The 18,156-nt window shown below is 42.5% G+C and overlaps 1 pseudogene; it reads left to right on the top strand.

Annotated features, from left to right (window-relative positions):
* The first annotated feature begins 2,125 nt into the window (after positions 1-2,125).
* LOC129340929 (zygote arrest protein 2.L-like) lies at positions 2,126-3,092 on the top strand (annotated as a pseudogene).
* Positions 3,093-18,156: the final 15,064 nt, after the last annotated feature.

Genomic DNA, 18,156 nt, shown 5'->3' on the forward strand with positions numbered 1-18,156 from the left:
TCCCAGAATTACAACTTATCTCCAGGCAACAGAGATCAGTTCCCCTGGAGAAAATGGCTGCTATGAAGGGTGAACTCTATGACATTATACCCTACTGAGGTCCCTCTCCTCCCCAAGTCCCACCCTCTCCAGGTTCCACCCCAAAATCTCCAAGAATTTCCCGACCTGACCCTGGCAACCCTAGGTGAGAGGGAGGTCTTACCCAAGATTTAAGGGCGGCACCCACTCTGGATAGAATTGCATTCCCCTTGAAGGAATGGGTCTGTAATCTGTGGGTGCTCTTCGACCCTGGCCTACTGCTGGATAAGCAGTTGGCAGCTGTGGCCACAAGTGCCTTTTACTAACTTCAAATGGTTAACCAGCTGCGGCCTTTCCTGAGCAGAAAAGATATGGCCACTGTCATACATGGCCTGAAGACATCTAGATTAGATTACTGCAATGTGCAGTATGTGGGGCTGCCCTTGAAAAGTGTTCAGAAACTTCTTTTGGTGTGGAATGTTGACTGGAGTGGAGTGCAAGGAACATATCACTCCTGTGCTGGCTCATCTACACTGGCTCCAAGTCTGTTTTCGTACACAATTCAAGGTGCTGGTGCTGACCTTTAAAGCCCTATATGATTTGAGACCAACATACCTGAAGGACCACCTTCTTCCTTATGAACCTAACTGGCCAGTGCAGTCATCAACAGGGGCCCTGTTTCAGGTGCCCCGCCTTCTGACATTAGGCAGGTGGCAACTTGGAAGACGGCCTTCTCAGTAGTGTCACCAAAACTCTGGAAATCTCTCCCCAGGGAGATTCATCTGCCCCTTCTGTTGCCATCTTCCACCTGCACGTAAAGACTTTTTGTTTGGTTTGATATTCCCTCAATGATCGCTCATTCTTGCCTGACATTTTAATTGCCTTTAAGTTTTTGTATGTGTATTTTAGCTCGGGTTTTAATTGTTTTACTTGTGTGTTTTGTTGCTTTTAATGGTTTTTAAAATTTCATTTTATTACACATTTTTTAAATCTGTTCACTGCCTCCGTGGCCCTGATGAGGGCAGAAAGGTGGGGCATACATTTGTAAAATAAATAAATAGCTCATTTGATTTTTGCAAATACATCATTCAAAAAGTGCATTTACATTGTTTGTAAATACTGTTTTCTCTTGGGCCCAAGCACCTCATGGAATTGCATTGATGGTTCTTTTCATCATTAGAAAGGAGCACTATTTTGAATAGGTTTTTTGTTAGAATGGTGAGCATAGCAGCAGAATTCTGCACAGTGACTGCGATGGCAGCCACTGTTAGCACATGCTGGACTTAGGTATGCCTCAAGTTCCTTACAGGGAGGTCACACATCATTTCCAACGTATATGCTACTTTTGCACCTGCAGCAGACTGGATTGAAGTAGAGTTCCTGGAGGCAGGGTGAGAACAGGCTAAGCATTTGAAAGACAATTTGGAACACTAGATTAACACAAATGTGCTCCGCTTTAGGAATCTAACAAACAAGCCTGGAAACAAGCCACATAATTCCCCCCCACCCCACCCCAACATACAAATACTGCCTGGAGACAATGAAGGAGCTCACACAGCCACAGGAAAGCAGTGCAATAAGGCACAGATGCAAAAATCTGTCATTTGGAACACTCTTAGAAAAAAGGAACAATATTTCGAGAGTTCAATGGTGTTGCTCACAATTTATGATCATACTATGTTTCAAACAGAGAAGCATTTATACCACCAGTATGTGTCATTGACTTCAGTGGACTCAGGTGTCTTAACTTTCTCTGGGCTCTAAATAAGCAGTGGGTGATAAGATGCATACATGATGTGGTCTGAGTGCACTGGGAGTGTGACCAAGTTCTGCTTAGGTTCTGATCCACCAAGCCCAATGCAAGTTACACAAAGCAGCGTGATAAACCTTGGTGTTGCTGCCTGCTTGGGACTCCAAAAAACAGGGAACGGGGTTGCTACTTGCTAAGCACCCAACAGGTCACAACGCATGGCTGGTGGGTTGCATTCAGCTTGATGACTCACACACTGTGCAAGCCTGTGCAAGTGGAGCTGAAATTTATAGCAGCCTAGAATTAAACAAAGAGGAAAGGAGGGAGGAGAAAATAGAAGTATCAATAACATTAAAGATGGTTGTAGCCTCCCAGGCTCTGGACTGCTTTGTCTACCTGCTCTACAGCATATACCAGAGTTATGGGAGCACCTTCACCTCCAGCCACAATGTGGCCCCTAGGCCGCCCCCCAAGCAAAAGCAGTCCAGCTGGAAGCAAAGCAAGAACAGCAGCACCCCCACCCCCTATCGAGGGCCACCACCCACCTCTGGCCTGCAGGAGACCTCGCCAGACTACCTCGACACCTACAAGCGGGCCCAGCTGAAGACACTGCTGGCACAAGTCAGCCCAGGCCTCACCCCACAGCTCCACAAAGCCAGCACCAAAGAAGTAGGCATCCGAGTGAACCCATGGGTGGATGCCGCTGTACAATGCTTGTTGGGCTTCTGGCCGCTCCAGGCTGTCTGGCCTCAGAGCCCTTCAGCCCACCTTAGTTGGGAACCGCCGCTGCCGGCCATCTACTCGCCCGTCCTGGGCCTCCACTTCTTCACTTTACCCAAAGCGGTGGTGGAACCCCAAGAGCAGGACGAAGCTCCTGCTTCACTCCAGCTTGCTGAGGAAGATCCCAAGGAGAAGAAAAAAGCAGCAGGGAAAGAAGAGAACTGAGGCGAAGAAGCCACCCCGCGGCAGGGTGGGAAGGGAGAGGCGGTCGAGAAAGGCGGGTGCGAAGACAAGACCATCTTGTTTCAGTTCCTAGAGCAGAAATATGGCTACTTCCATTGCAATGACTGTAAGACCAGATGGGAAAGTGATTATGTGTGGTGCATTTTTGGAACTAATAAGGTTTACTTTAAACAGCTGTGTCACAAATGTCAAAAGGGCTTCAGTCCTTATAAAGTGGAAGCTCTATTCAAAGACTCGTTCCTGCCTCCAGAAGAAAAGGCATATTGACCTCAAGAGGCCCCACCGTCAAGAGCTGTGTGGCCGCTGCAAAGGCAAAAGACTGTCCTGCAACAATACCTACAGCTTTAAATACATTGTCTAATCTGTTTGCCTTCTTCTAATTTGGTTAGTCTTACTTGGCACTATGCACTTTGTTACTTGGTTTGACTGTAGGCTGACCTGGCATTGGATAATGGATTAAAGATTTTTTGTAAGGTTGGGGAATATTCTTCGTAATTTTATTCTACCTTGTAATAAAACTTGACTTATAATATTAAAAAAAACCATTAAAGATGGTTATACGTCTCATGAATACAATGGTTTCTAGTACAGGGTTAAGTGAATTGTGAATATGTACGTTGAAGGGTATCTATAATGGTGCCTCTAGAACTAACAAAAAAGGACTGTCAAGAGAGCTCTGGGTCTGAAATGAACTGTTTAATTGCTCTTGAAGCAAAACACTGCAGCCTTGACATACAGTGCAAACCAGCCAACCTCTACGCAAAACAATAAATGGACACAAATCTGACATTAGAAATGGCAACATCCAGAAACCAGTGGGAGAACACTTCAATCTACCAGGACATTCCATCAAAGACTTAAAGGTCGCTGTAGTTCAACAGAAACCTTTCAAAAACAAAATCCAACAGGAAGCTGCTGGATTGGAATTCATATGCAAATTTGACTCTGTCAAGCTGGGACTGAATAGGGACTATGAATGGTTATCTCATTATCACAGGTAACTGATTTCCTTTACAGAGGCGGGGTCAGGGGGAGTCCAGTGGCACCTGGCGTGGGCTTTTGAGGACCACGGTTCTCTTTGTCAGATGCATCTGGCGGGGAGGACTGTGGTTATCGAGGGCTTGTGCTGCAGTGCTGCTGAACTCTTTTTGATTTTGCTACTACAGACTAACACGGCAAACTCCTTTGAATCTTTACACAAGCAAACTGATCCCCACACCAAAAGGAGCTGTCTGCATCTCCATATCAAAGGAGTTGTTTACATCCCCCTTCTCCTCCTTCCCCCCTTCCTCCCCTCTCCTCCTCTATATTTGGCCAGTTTCCTTCTGCCCTCCATGCATCTGATGAAGAGAACGTGATTCTCGAAAGCTTATGCTACAATAAAATTGGTTAGTCTTAAAGGTGCTACTGGACTCTTTTTGATTTTGCTACTACAGACTAACACGGCTAACTCCTCTGGATCCTAAGGAGAGTTACTCCAGTCTAAATCCATTGACTTCAGTGGGCTTAGATTGCAGTAACTCTCTTTAGGATTGCACTGATAATGTTGTATAAAAACTCCAAAATGTGCTATAATATTGCTATTTGCCAGTTTCTCTGGCTCTGCTCTTGACATGTCTGAGAAGAAACAAAGCTGTCCAAGCTTACAACTCTTTCCTCATTGCTACATTACTGTTCCAGCTCTTGATTGTACATGCAATTTACTGTTAAGAGGTGTTTGCATAGACCTTTATGCAGTGCCTTAGCAACCCTTCAGTAGATATTGTTGATTGCAACGTGACAAGTTTCCCCCCCCCCCCTTTTCCGTAGCTCACAGTTATGGAGATACTGTAGACATTCTGTGTAGTATTTATTTTGCAATTTTCTACTCTGTTGTATTCCAAGTCCTTAGCACTGGAGAGTCATGGGGGACAGCAAAGCTGTTTTCTGAATAACTCGGTATTGTATGATTTTGTTTGGAAAACACAATTCTGCAGCAACAGAAGTGCGACTTTTTAACACCAGGCCCTCTTTCCTGGCTGCATGTGTTTCTTTGTCTACATGTCTATATTTTTTATTGTATTTATATATGCATTTAAATTTTTTAATTATCTGTTGTTCACCGCTTTGGGAACCCTATTTTGGGTGGGAAGGCAGCATATGAATGTTTAAAATAAATAAATAAAAATAAAAACAGCACATCCAATTGCTATCAATGAGAGGCATCAGAAAGAGGAACTGAAGTAGCCAGGAGATAACTCCTACCTGCCAGGATCCAGCACCAGCTGATAGCCCCCTCCTTCCAGCTTCCATCAACAAGACAATCGGAAGGAGGGCAGGACATATCCAGGCACCCCTCTGCCATGTCTGGATCCAGCTCAGAACCCAAGGGATTCTTACTGAACTTTGAGTCATTTCTATTAGATTTTGATTCCTATGAATCACTTCAGGAGCTGGTTTTTGCCTGGAAAAGTATTAAACAGTTCCTTATTCCAGGTGTAAAAAACATACCCTTGTTGGAAACTTCCTCAGTTGCACTGCGCCTCATGATATTATTTCTGCTAAGTATATTTTGGAAAAGCAAGTCCTCCTAAACAGAGTGCATTAACTTGTCCAATTAATCTTTCCCTCCTTTGTTTAAATATCTTGGAAATATTTAGATGTGGCTTTTGTGAGTGGGGGGGAAGGAGTGTGGGTAGGAGAACTCCTTGGGATTTTTACAATCATTCACAAGCACCAAAGAGCATGCCATTCTCATATGATCAGTGGAGGTGTTGAAAGCTATTATGAATGAAGTAGAATTCTCTTCCTATAGCTGGGTCAAGCTGATGTTTTTAACACTTTTGCAGATTCACACAACTGCATAACTTTGCGAACAACAATTCTTTATATTTTTATGAATATTCCTTTTGTTTCTAACCTACCAGGGAATTTCTGAGAAAGTCTTTCTATACAGATCTTTGCCTAAACAGGAATTTCAAGATCAGCAATTTTGGTCAGAGCTAATTAAGGCATGGTGTTGGCTGGTGTTGGTGTAAGAGCACAGTTAATTTGCATGGTTATACTTACTTGCCCTTATAACCTCTTTGAACCCACCTCCACAGTAAACAGACACAGGGTTTATTTTGCTATCCCAAGGAACAATATTGTTTCCCTAGAAATATTATTTCCTGTGCATGCCTTTCAATACAGTGCACAGATTCTTGTGTCAGGCTTTGCCCAAGCCTGCCTTCATTTATCCCAATAAATCTATTTATCCCTCATCCTTCCGGATGCCACAGTTTATAGGAATATACTCCACACCCTTGGCCACAAATGGAGAACTTTTTATATGTACATACAAAAAGCCTCTTGCAAAACTTTTGGGAGTTTTATTTACTGGTTGCAGGAGACCACACCAGGAAATTATGGAAGACCAGCAGTTGCTTGAAAACATGAATCTATTTTTCATAGTCAATGCTTAAATCATGTTTTGCACTTTTGCTGTTGGTAAAGTGAATTATAAAGTTACATTTGACCATTATGTAAATGTGAGTTTACACTGATCCCTTCTGCTTTTGTTTATACCTGACTGTATGAACAACATAAAGAACCGTCCTAGATGTTGACCATAAGTTACACATGGCCAACATTTGCCACCATATGCAACAGTCATTTGCGCCTGAAGAAGGGCTTTGACTTCCAAAATTGCTACGTCCTTAATACTCAATTGAGAATTCAGCGTCTGACTCTCAGCCACCCTACCAATTCATATCCAGGCTCAGAACCCAGAATCAAAGATCGGAAGACCCGGGTTCTATTCCTCACTCTACAATGGAAACCCACAAGGTGACTATGGGTGAGCCACACAACCTTTCAGGGTTGTTGTGAGGATAAAATGGAGAAGAGAAGAATGGTATAAGCTGCTTTGGGACCAAAGATAGGGTATAAACAAAGTAAATCAATAAATAAGAGTGGTGGAATTGGCCTGAACACATATTTTGCTACCACAAATCTACTGAATTTTTATCCTACCCTTCTTCCAAACAGCTCAAGGCAACATATTTCATTCTCCCCTCCTCCAGTTTGTCCAAACAAAGTCTTTAGCACTGAGCCGGGCTTTTTTTCAGCTGTAACGCAGGGGAATGGAGTTCCAGAACCTCTTGAAAATGGTCACATGGCTGGTGGCCCCGCCCCCTGGGCCATTTCCAGATGGCTTACCTGCACCCGGAACGTCGCGCCACATTGTGGGGAAAATGTGAAATATCGCGTTTTCTCGTGCGAGTTTTGCACGACATCACACAAAACTCGCGTGAGAAAACGCGATATTTCGCGTTTTCCCCGCAACATGGTGCGACGTTCCGGGTGCAGGTAAGCCATCTGGAAACGACCCTGATCTCCAGACAGAGGGGTGTTTAGATTGTCCTTCCCGCCGCCGAGCAGCACAGAGGGCAATCTAAACTCCCCTCTGTCTGGAGATCAGGGGCGGGGCCACCAGCCACGTGACCATTTTCTCCGAGGGCAACCCACTGAGTTCCACCACCTCTTTTCCCAGAAAAAAAGCCCTGGCACTGAACAGATAACTGGGGTGGGAGAAAGCCATTTAGTTCAGCGTCTAATGGTAGAGTCACAAAAAGTAATATACAAGGAGCACCCTGAGCAGTTGTTTTAGTGCACTGGTATAAATCTGCCCATGGTTTGCACATGTGTTACTGGTAGGGATGTCAGGAGGGACTAGGGAGGAGGGAGAAAAGGTTGGCACACTAGTGTTGCATTGGCACTCTGCTATCACTTCCAGTTTAAACCATAGAGTTTTTGCAAAATGGTAGAACATCCCCCTCTGTCACTACGGGTTTAAACCGGAAGTGATAACATCATGCTCACCAGGCCTCACCCCCAATTGCTCCTGTGGGTTGCTGGCAGCAGCCTGGTAACCCTAATTTCTGGCAACCGTTTTATTTCTATGTTTTCCCATTCTGTAAAGCATCTGTAAGAAGCCCTTTAGTCCCATAAGAATCTTTCCCTGTCATTTCTTGCTGGTTATTCCAGCATTCCCACTTCCAATATACCGTAACATAAAAGTCCTGATTTTCTTTTTTAAACAGCCATATTTTGTTCTGTCCACATTTGCCTCTAAAGCCATAGGCTACTGACCCCTGATCTGAACACCCCAAAAAAATCATAGGTGGACGAGAGATGAGGAACTAAAGTGAATCAGGCAGAAATCACAAGACAGAAAAGATTACATGTAAAACAGGGCAGCATCTTTAGGTCTAGCAGTTGCTTCTATCATCATATCAGAAATGCAAATTAGGGCTTTGCAACACAATACCAAGAGGGAATGGATGTTAAGCAAAGATTCAGAAGCGTGGAGGGATGCCACAAGGTAATTTGTTTGGGAGCTGACATAGCTCATACCTACATAACTCTCCTGCCTTTATTTACAATGGCATCCTCAGCAAAGTTACTCCAGTCTAAGCCCATTGCAGTCAATGGGCTTAGGCTGGAGTAACTCTGCTTTGGATTTCACTGTTAGTGTGGCAATTGCTACGGAGAATACAAAGACATGCCATGAAAATGTTATTATTTCCTAGACCATGAGCTGGGTCTGACAGGTCACACACACACACATCCCTCCATAGCTATAGATATTTCCATTTAAGCTATCTGCAACACTCTGTGCCAGTTTCACCCATGCTCTGCCAACCAGTATTTCTCAATTCATAATGCTGATTTCAAGCTTTGCAGTGGCACAAGAGCACTCCACTGAGTCAGCCTACTACTGTATACTCTCTTCTCCACTGCCTCACACATGCTTTAAAGTAAGCAAACAAGGCCTTTCTTTGAGTTTCATCATCACCCAGCAGAGGCCAGGCTAGGGTCTCTCAGTGGTGGCCCCAAAACTAGACATGGGCACGAACAGCATTACGAACAGAAAAAACCCATAAACAGCCTAATCTGCTGTTCTTGAACAAGCTGATCGTGAGGCCCCATCCTAAACGAACAGGTGGTCAGTCGCTGCAAGCCTCATTCGTTGCCTTTGGCAGCCGTTTGTCAAGCCAGACAATCTGGCACCTGCAATCAGTCCCCTTGGCAACCAGAGGCAGGGAGGGACTGAACTCTGTCTGAACTCCTTCTGCCTTTCCTTCTGGCTTTAACCTTTCAAAGTACTTCCAGCAGAGAGTCCTGTTTTTACCACAGTGAAGAGAAAATGACAGCCAACGGGGAGACCTGTGGATCATGCCTTTCCCGGGGTGCAATCTCTCTGAAACTTGGGGGTTCTTCAGAGGACAGTGAGGACTATGTCCTCTGCAAATTTGGTGGGTATTGGACATTAGGAAGGTCACTTTTGTAACCCCTCAAACTAACTGCCAGCAGACACTGCTGTTTTTGCCAGGAATCCCCCCCCGCCACCTGCCAGGTGATAGTTTAAAGGGATCTTTAAAGGGCCAGGTAAGTGGGTTTGGGGGTGGGGGTGGGGTTCTGGTCCCCACGAATAACGAACAACGAACATGTCCGGGAACAGTTCATGTTCGTCCATGTTCATTGTTCATTGTTCGTGGATGGCAACGAATGACGAACAGGGTGTTCGGGGGGGGGGGGGGGTTCCGTTCATGCCCATGTCTACCCAAAACTATGGAACAATTTTTTGCTGAGAGTTTCACCTTGCTGCTTCTTTCCTCTTAGTCCAAAACCACCTAAAAATGAATGTTGACCGTGGAGTTTCAGATATTTTCAAAGCCCCTAAATTCCATTATACGGAGGGAAGGCGGGATGGTATAGTCCAATCTCGTCAGATCTTGGAAGCTAAGCAGAGTCAGTACTTAGATGGGGGACCACCAAAGAACACTCTGCAGAGGAAGGCACTGGCAAACCACCTCTGCTTCTCACTTACCTTGACAGCCCTTTGCTGGGGTTGCCATAAGTTGACTTGACGGCATGTACACACATAAATTCCCTTATATATGGTGGTGAGATGGCTTGACTCAATAAAAGAAGCGACGTCCTCCAGTTTGCAAGATCTGAGCAAGTCTGTTAATAATAGGATGTTTGGGAGGTCTTTTATTCATAGGGTCTCCATAGGTTGGAGGTGACTTGACGGCACATAACACACACACATGGTGATGAAATTATTCCTGGTACTTGTTTTGTTTTTTTAAATTGTTTCATTAGTATAATTGTTTCAAATGATGTCACTTAAAAAAAACTGGCATATTCATTTTAGTAAATAAAAACAAACAGAAAATAATCCCCTTCCTACAGATAATTGAAGGTAGTATAGAAGAGACATCACTGTGTACTAATTCCATAATTGTCTCTAGCCAAACAGGTTTTGCAGGGTTTTGTAATGGTTAAAAACAACTTTGAAAGCCTGTTTGACCTGTCTGACCAGAGACAACAGTGGCATTTTAAAAGAAATTAGCATGTCCATCACAAGCATGAAGAACTCTAACCATCATATTACCTGAAACTCTTAAAAATTAATTGTATGGCCCTTGCCTAACTGTATGCCCCACACCTTTTCCATCAGTTCATATCAGGTAGCAAACTGCTTGCTTCAGGGAAATGCAATATGCCTGTTAATGGGAAAAGTGAGACAGTAGTTTTGGGAATGCATGGTCTTGGAAAGGATGCCTAGGAAATGAGTAAGGAAGGCACATTCTCTGCTTTGGCTCTTGCAAGGTGCAGTACAGAGGAGTGGGCAGCACCAAGCCAGGAGGGGGTGTCAGTTTGGTGTAGTGGTTAAGAGCAGCAGGACTCTAATCTGGAGAACTGGGTTTGATTCCCCATTCCTCCACTTGAAGACAGCTGGGTGACCTTGGGTGAGTCACAGCTTCTAGGAGCTCTCTCAGCCCCACCCAGCTCACAGGGTGTTTTGTTGTGGGGATAATAATGACATACTTTGTAAACTGCTCTGAGTGGGTGTTGCCCTGAAGGGCAGTATATAAATCAAGTGTTGTTATCCCATTTTTAGCTGCAACTGGCTGCTTGGAAGAAGATAGTTGATCCCTGCCAAATCTTTGCACAGTCCACTGCATAAACGAGGGAGGCTGCTTCTTATAGCCAGAGTTCTATGCATACTGTGAAGCTGCACAAGCACAGGAAAAGAACTCAGAACAAGACAGCATTTTTCAGAATTCAGTTCTCAGGGAATCTGAGCTTTCATTTAACAATGAAGTTTCTAGACCTACGAAGATTGAAGGTGTGTGGGCAATCTTAGAGCCAAACTACAAGTGATGCCTTACACAGGTTGGACACTTGTCAGCTTCCCTCAAGTTTTGATGGGAAATGTAGGTGCCCTGGTTTTACAGCTTGGCTCTCCATTACAGCTGCAAGACCAGGATGCCTACATTTCCCATCAAAACTTGAGGGAAGCCGACTAGTGTCCAACCTGTGTAAGACGTCACTTGTAGTTTGGCTCTATGAAACTGAGAGGGAGGGAGGTGTTGGCCCTGCATTCAGCACCTCACTGCTCTCCATAATCCGTGAAGACATGGTGAAAATTGGCTTGATATGCATCATTTCTACTGGTTACAGACCTTGGCTTTTTTTGATGTAAAATTATTGTTTCTGCACCGATTGACTGATCATTCACACAGCCCTGATTATAGCTCCTCATATCACCACTGTAATGAACTGTGGGCAGGAAGTAGGGTTGCCAACATCCAGGCAAGGCCTGGTGATCTCCAAGAATTGAAACTGAACTCCAGGCTACAGAGCTCAGTTCCCCTGGTGAAAATGGCTGGTTTGTAGGATGGATTCTATGGCATTATACCTCACTGAGGTCCCACCTCTCCCCACATGCCCCCCTTTCCCAGGCAGCATTCTCAAATCTCCAGGAATTTCCCAACCTGGAGTTGGCAACTCTGACAGGGATGCCACAGATTCATTATGATTTTTCCACATTTTTTGCCAATTTTCCTGATCCTGTGTGGCCTTTCCTTCATGAGGTAACCTTCTGAGACACTCAGAGCAACCTTTGGCATCAGACTCCTAGACAAAAGGCTCGCGTTTAATAGAGAATTTCTCTCAGAGGAAAGAGAAGTCGCCCCTTCCTGCCCTCAATCCCTCAAAATAAATTCAAGTTTAGAACCAGGGTAAGAAAGGGGTGAGGAGGTGTAGATCTGCCTGCCGTTTGGGAAAGGACACCTCAGCCATGATCCTTTTTCTTCAACTCTAGTTCACAGGGGGAAGTGGTTTTATTTCTCTGTAGACTGGGACAACTGAACCTAACAAGTCCTTTTCTCCCAATGAAAGCTACAAGCAGGCGGCTTCTTTTCTCAGCCCACAGTCTTTATTTACTCTGAGTGATGCAGCTACAAACCTTTGCTGACTCAAGAGGAGATGTCAGGTCATGACCCAGCCCATTGAAAGCCTGTTCATCCTGAAGGACAGAATCCAGCCTTTGGGCAAGAAAGCAGGAACCACTGCGATTAAACACGACTAATACTAAGCTCAAAATATAATTTTTCTTTTACAGAAGCCTGTAGCTAGAAATAGTGGAACAGGATGCCTAAGGATGACTTTTCAAGGGGAAAAAAACCCATTTTTAAAAAATCAGAAGGCAAGTCTATCAAAGCCATGCTAGCTAAAAAGGAAACCTCCATGTTAAGAGGCAGTGTACCTCTGAACAGTAATGGCAGGATGGCAACTGCAAGGGAGGGCCATTGTTTTCATGCCCTGCCCTTGGGCTTTCTTCAGACATCAGGTTCGCTACTGTAAGAAACAGGCTACATTAGATGGAGTCTTGGTCTGTAACAGGTAAACTAAGGACATCATAAGCCGATGAGGATTTTAAAAAATGTAAAAAACCTAAGTACAAGTCATTTTGATGAGTTTCATTTCATTTTTTAAAAATTTATTTAAAACACCAATAGAAACAAAATGGCTATCTTACAGAGCATATTACCATACTTCCTTAATCGTTAACAAAATGTAATTGAAATAACAATGATAGCAGAAGGAATATGGAGAATCTTCGTTCTTTAAAGGTTTTTCCAATACCGGGTACCACTTATTCAGGAAATTTGACTCTGACATAGGATACTCATATAACCTCCTAACATCTGCTATTTTGTCAAAAATTATATAGTCCCACAGGTACACGTACCACTCATTTATCTCTGGTAACTGGGGGGGCCTTCCAATGAGAGGCAATTACTCTTTTAGCTGCCAATAGTAGTGTTACTATTAAGTTTTTCCGTATATCAGGGATGTCTAAATCCAGCAAAACATTCAACAATATAGATTGTATCGTGAATGAAATTCTATGTCCAGTAATATAAGTTATTTGATACACGATCTTTTTCCAAAATTTAAAAACAACTGGACAAGACCACCAACAATGAATGTAAGTCCCCTCCCCTCCACAACTTCGCAAACAACAAGATCTTGGATTGTTATGCACTATTTTAGTTGGAGTAGACTACCATCGAGTAAAACATGTATATGCTTGATATATAGAATTTAAAGAGCTGGTATGGAGGGAATGAGATGACCAAATACTTTTCCAAGTTGAATCTGTTAAAGAATTCTCACAATCATGCATCCAAGCTTTATGAAAAGATAATGAATTAGACCTGCCATAATGAATGAAAGGTAATGAATTAGACCTGCCATAGCTAATTAATAACTTATACATTTTTTAGACCAAACCTTTTGAAGAATACAATGAAGTACTAAGCAATTCTTCAAAAGGGGTCATAGGTTTTTGCAAATCTTTCTTAATCTCTGGTGTATTACATAAATGCTGTAATTGGAGATATTCTATCCAGAAGATTTTCTCTTGAAGTTTAGATTCTAATTGCAATTTACTGCATATTATTCCATTTTTAGCAATATCAAATTATCAATAAATCTTATATTGTTCATTTTTTCCCAAATCTTATATGAGGGACTACTCAGTGCAGGGGGGAACCACACCTGGTTAGTAAAAGTAGAACAAGAGGAAACCTTTGGTAGATGTCTTTTCCTAAAGTTTCATTTCATGTTATTAAATGTAAAAATAATTAGGTTGGGCAAACTGGGCTGGTCTAGGAGGCAGTAAATGCCTCTCTGAGGGAGGGCATAGTCCCAGTCATTTTGAAATAAGTGCTTTGAGACCTTTCTCAAAGCATCCCTGGGCCTGAATGATCTCTGCAATTATTGCTTGGTGGCCATTGCTCCATTCTTGGGCAAGGTGCTGAAGCGAGCGGGGCCCTGCAGCTTCAAGTGACCATGGAGGCTCACTTCAATCCTGATTCGGACCTGTGGGCTTGGAATGGAAATTCTGTTGGTCATCTGATGATCTTCACTGGGGGACTGACGAGGGAATTTGCCCCTGTTGATTCTCCCAGATGTCTTGGTGGATTTGGATCAGCTTTGGCTGATAAGCCCAGGACAGCCATTCCTTGCAAAGCATGACCCATGCTCTGATCACATTCAGGTTGGATTACTGTAACACATGTTACATTGGGCTGCCTTTGAAAAGTGTCTGGAAACTTCAATCAGTTGGAAATGTAGTAGCCCGGCTATTGCCAGAGGATGGCTGTGCTGAAAGGGCTGCAAGAGCTACCCATTTGCTTCTAGCCATACTTCAGAGTGATGCTTCTTGCCTTTAAGAATGTAGCAGCTTGAGACCGTGGTAAGTGAAGAACCTCTTCCTCACATATTGTCCAGCCTACCAGCTGACATCTTCCTCTCAAGCTCTGCTTGGTCTCCTGGTCTACCAGAAGTGAGGGCAGTGGTAACTAGAAACAGGGTTTACTCAGTGGTGGCACCACACCTGTGGAATGCACTCCCCTTAGAGGCTTGCCCTGTACCTGCCCTTCTCTTGTTTAGGCACAAGGCCAAATGTTCCTCTTTCCCCAGGCTTTAATTGATGTTTCATCCCATCTTTGTTCAGCAGGTTGTTTTATAGCCTGTATACTGCTTTGTGATTACAATCGCTGTTTGATGACTCCTGTTTTTAACTTATTGAATGACCTGTTACTGCTTCTGCTTATACTGTCAACGATGCTTCGTGCGAGTTTTATCAACAATTTTATGGCTTGGTTTTTATGGATCTGTGCTGTTGTTGTTTTTTTGTGGGGGGGGAGTATTTTGTTAATCACCTCAGAATTAATAAATAAAATCTAACATGACTCCAAAGTAAAAGATGGGTACTTTAAAAAAAACCCTATCTGTTTAGGGAATGCCTTAGACACACGGTTGGGGGGAGGGTTGCTAGAGTGAAAAGTTTCTTCTGTTCCTTGGGGAAAGAAAATGAAAAGAATGGCTTTTAATCAAAAGGCTTGTTATTAAACTGAAGGCATCTATCGTCTGCTGGCATTAAAACCTTATTCAAAGCCTACTCACGAAAACCATTATCATCACAGATTAAAATTACCGGGGTTGATGAACTTGTTATGATTGCCAAACATGTTCTTAAATACATTTGCAAGCAACATTCTTTCCATCCTAAGGTTTAGCCTAAAGGTGAATTATATCCTTCCCATTACCTACATCTAATTGTATTTCTTTTGGCCTCCAATCTGTTTTCCTAAATTAGCCAGTAATAATTACATATTTGTTTGTGACAATTTACATGCAGACAGTTGCACTGACGAAATGCGACTCTTGCAGGCACCATCAAGGGCACTGCTTAAATCATTGCTGTTCAAATCAGAACTGGAACACGCACACGAGTACAGATGGTTTAAAATTAATTTTTATTCAATAGTTTGTCACCTTGGCATTAAAGAACGGAAAATACTCATTCTATAGTTGAAATATCTTCCTGGAAAAAACAAATTATTTTTCAAATTATTTTTTTTTACAGCTGCATTTTTTCTCTTGAAGGAAGGCAATCAAACCAGCAAATCTACCCACAAATTGAGAGAATTGAGTTAAAAGACCTGATTAAATTCCACTTGGAATTATTTTATTTTTATTTTATTTATGTCATTTATAGTCCACCTTTCTCACTGACAATCAAGGTGGATTACATAAAGTGAGATTAGCACAGTCAATATCAAGGACATTTCAATAAACAATGCCACAGGATAAATAAATGCAAGTTTACAAAAACATAACATTAGCAAAAATGCAATACAAAGTTTGCATTGGCAATGCAATACAAAGTTGAAGAAATGCTGAAACAGAGCATAAGCAATTCTAGGACTGACATTAAACAACCTAGAACTACCCAGTAGGGCCATACTTAAAGCAACAGGTAGTACCTAGAAGCACAGATGGGAAGTAAGGCAACATAGTGGTGAAATCTATGGTCCCTAATTCGTTAGTGAAGCATTTCTTGGAGATCATCTACCTACAATACTGTCATCCTATCTGTGTAAAAAGCCCTTTTGAATAATTCAGTTTTGCATTGTTTGCAGAAGGATTTAATGGAACAAAAAGATTTCACTTTGTCTGGGTCGTGCCCTGTACACATCAGTAACTTGGTCCACGGACCTCAAGCCATAAGCTGCCCTTCCTTCACTCACTTAGCAAAACTTTGGAGATTACCAATGACTGTTATTGCAAGTAGTCTCCATACTTTTCTTGCTCACATTTCATTTTGTCATAGTCACATCATATGCCATACTTCCTGCATTAGGACCCTTTGAGCTTGCTGTTTATACCTTTTTCTTTCTTTCTTTGAAACCTCATGTATAAAAGTTTGCCAATCTGAGGACCCACAAAATGCATCTTATGAAGCCAGCTCTTGTTCTTGAAAGCATGCCAAAATAAAGTCAGTCTTTGAGGTGCCACAAGACTTCTGGTTATTTGTGCCTTAACTTGGAGCTTTCCCTGGTCCTGAGATTTCAAGAGGAGATGTAACTCTGCCTAATCATCTAACCAGGTTAGGAGTTACTAGAATGGTATTTGACTCTCAAAGGCTCATACTTTGGAAATTTAGATGGTCTTTAAGGCGCTGTTGGAGATGGATCTTGCTTTTAGACTGCAAATCAACACAGCTACCCACCTGAGACTGAGGCTCGGTGACTGGGAGTACTCTGTGGACTTCTGAATTACTCCCTCTCTCTTCTCCCAGCTTGCATATACAGTCTCTTCTCCCTTTCACTTTTGCAATGTGCTATGGTTAGCATCATGTCTCCACCAGCATTTTTGCTAACCGTAGTTTGCCTAAACCATAGTTTGCAAATCTGAATCTAACCATGAATGCAAATTGTAATTTGGAGCTAACTATAGTTACTGAAGATGCTGGTGCTGACTTCATGGCCATACTTAGTTCCAAAAGGATGCTGCACGAGAGGAGTGGAACCCACAAGATACTTCCAGGCCATTAATCATGGTTATATGAGTGAACAGAAGTATATTTGCAGCAGACCATTGAGAGAAAGAAAACCCCTTTCCTACAGATCGTCAGGGCTGGAGATGTAAAATTCTTGGAAATTTTGAAACCATGGGAAGAAACTGTTTTCTTCCATTTTCCCCAGAAAAAATGAAAATTGGGGAGAAAACAGAAAAACATACAATGCTTTTTCATCAAACAAACTTATTCAATACTTTAACAAAGAAAATGAATCACGTATAGCTTAGCCTATAAAAGTATAAATATAGCACATAAATGCATTTCAAACATATAAATGCCATGGTTTTCTACAAGCTACATTGCAAATATATCCAGTAGAGCTGTAAACTGCCACATCATATACTTGCAACTTTTGCATACATATCTCAGCTTTTGCCATCTGAGAGGCAGGAAAAGATAAAAGACTGAAAACGGAAAACAAATTTAGCAGTAAACAAAAGAAAGCCTCATACAGACACAATAGAACTACCAAACATATTTGAATACTGAGTTAAATTTTGTAAAACTGAAAAAACTTAATTCTTATGTTATTATATATAGTTAATATATTATAACTGTGGGAAAATATGTTGTATATGTCTACAGTATGCAACACAAGAATAATCATCTAATACTGTAAACTGCCTTTTATAAAAATCTTCATACTACACATTTTAAGCAAGTAAAACCTTGTCTTTAAAAAGTGTTTAACTCATTAGAGAAGAGAACATATTTCACATTTTTTTTAGTGAGCCCCCGAATTTCAAATATTCCCACTGAAAAAATAGAAAGGAGAAAGTCCTCAGAATAAAAACAGAGGAGAAAAAATTCTCTTCAAGCCTTGACATCTCTATCGAGGATTAACCACATTCAAATAGCTTCCAGGAAGCCACAAGCCAAACTCTGGGTTCTCGCACCACGTCACAAGAAGGTGATTTGCTATCTGACCAGAGATTGCAGTAGGGCAGGGTGGAGACCTGGCTTTCTGGAATTTCTAGGCAGACACAGAAAGTGAAATGGATGAGATCCATCTTTTACCAGAACACACCTAATTGTTCTTTAGCATATATTAGTGTAAGTAGGGCTAGTGTCAGCATACCCTAAGGTGGGGCAGCTGCTGAGGATTCTGGCAGGGCCCACAATCACTGATCCCCCCAACCTGGGTTTGTCTCCTGCCACTTGTTCATATGCC

This window comes from Eublepharis macularius, chromosome 13 (genome assembly GCF_028583425.1).
Source record: "Eublepharis macularius isolate TG4126 chromosome 13, MPM_Emac_v1.0, whole genome shotgun sequence".
In the NCBI taxonomy this organism is placed as follows: Eukaryota; Metazoa; Chordata; class Lepidosauria; order Squamata; family Eublepharidae; genus Eublepharis; species Eublepharis macularius.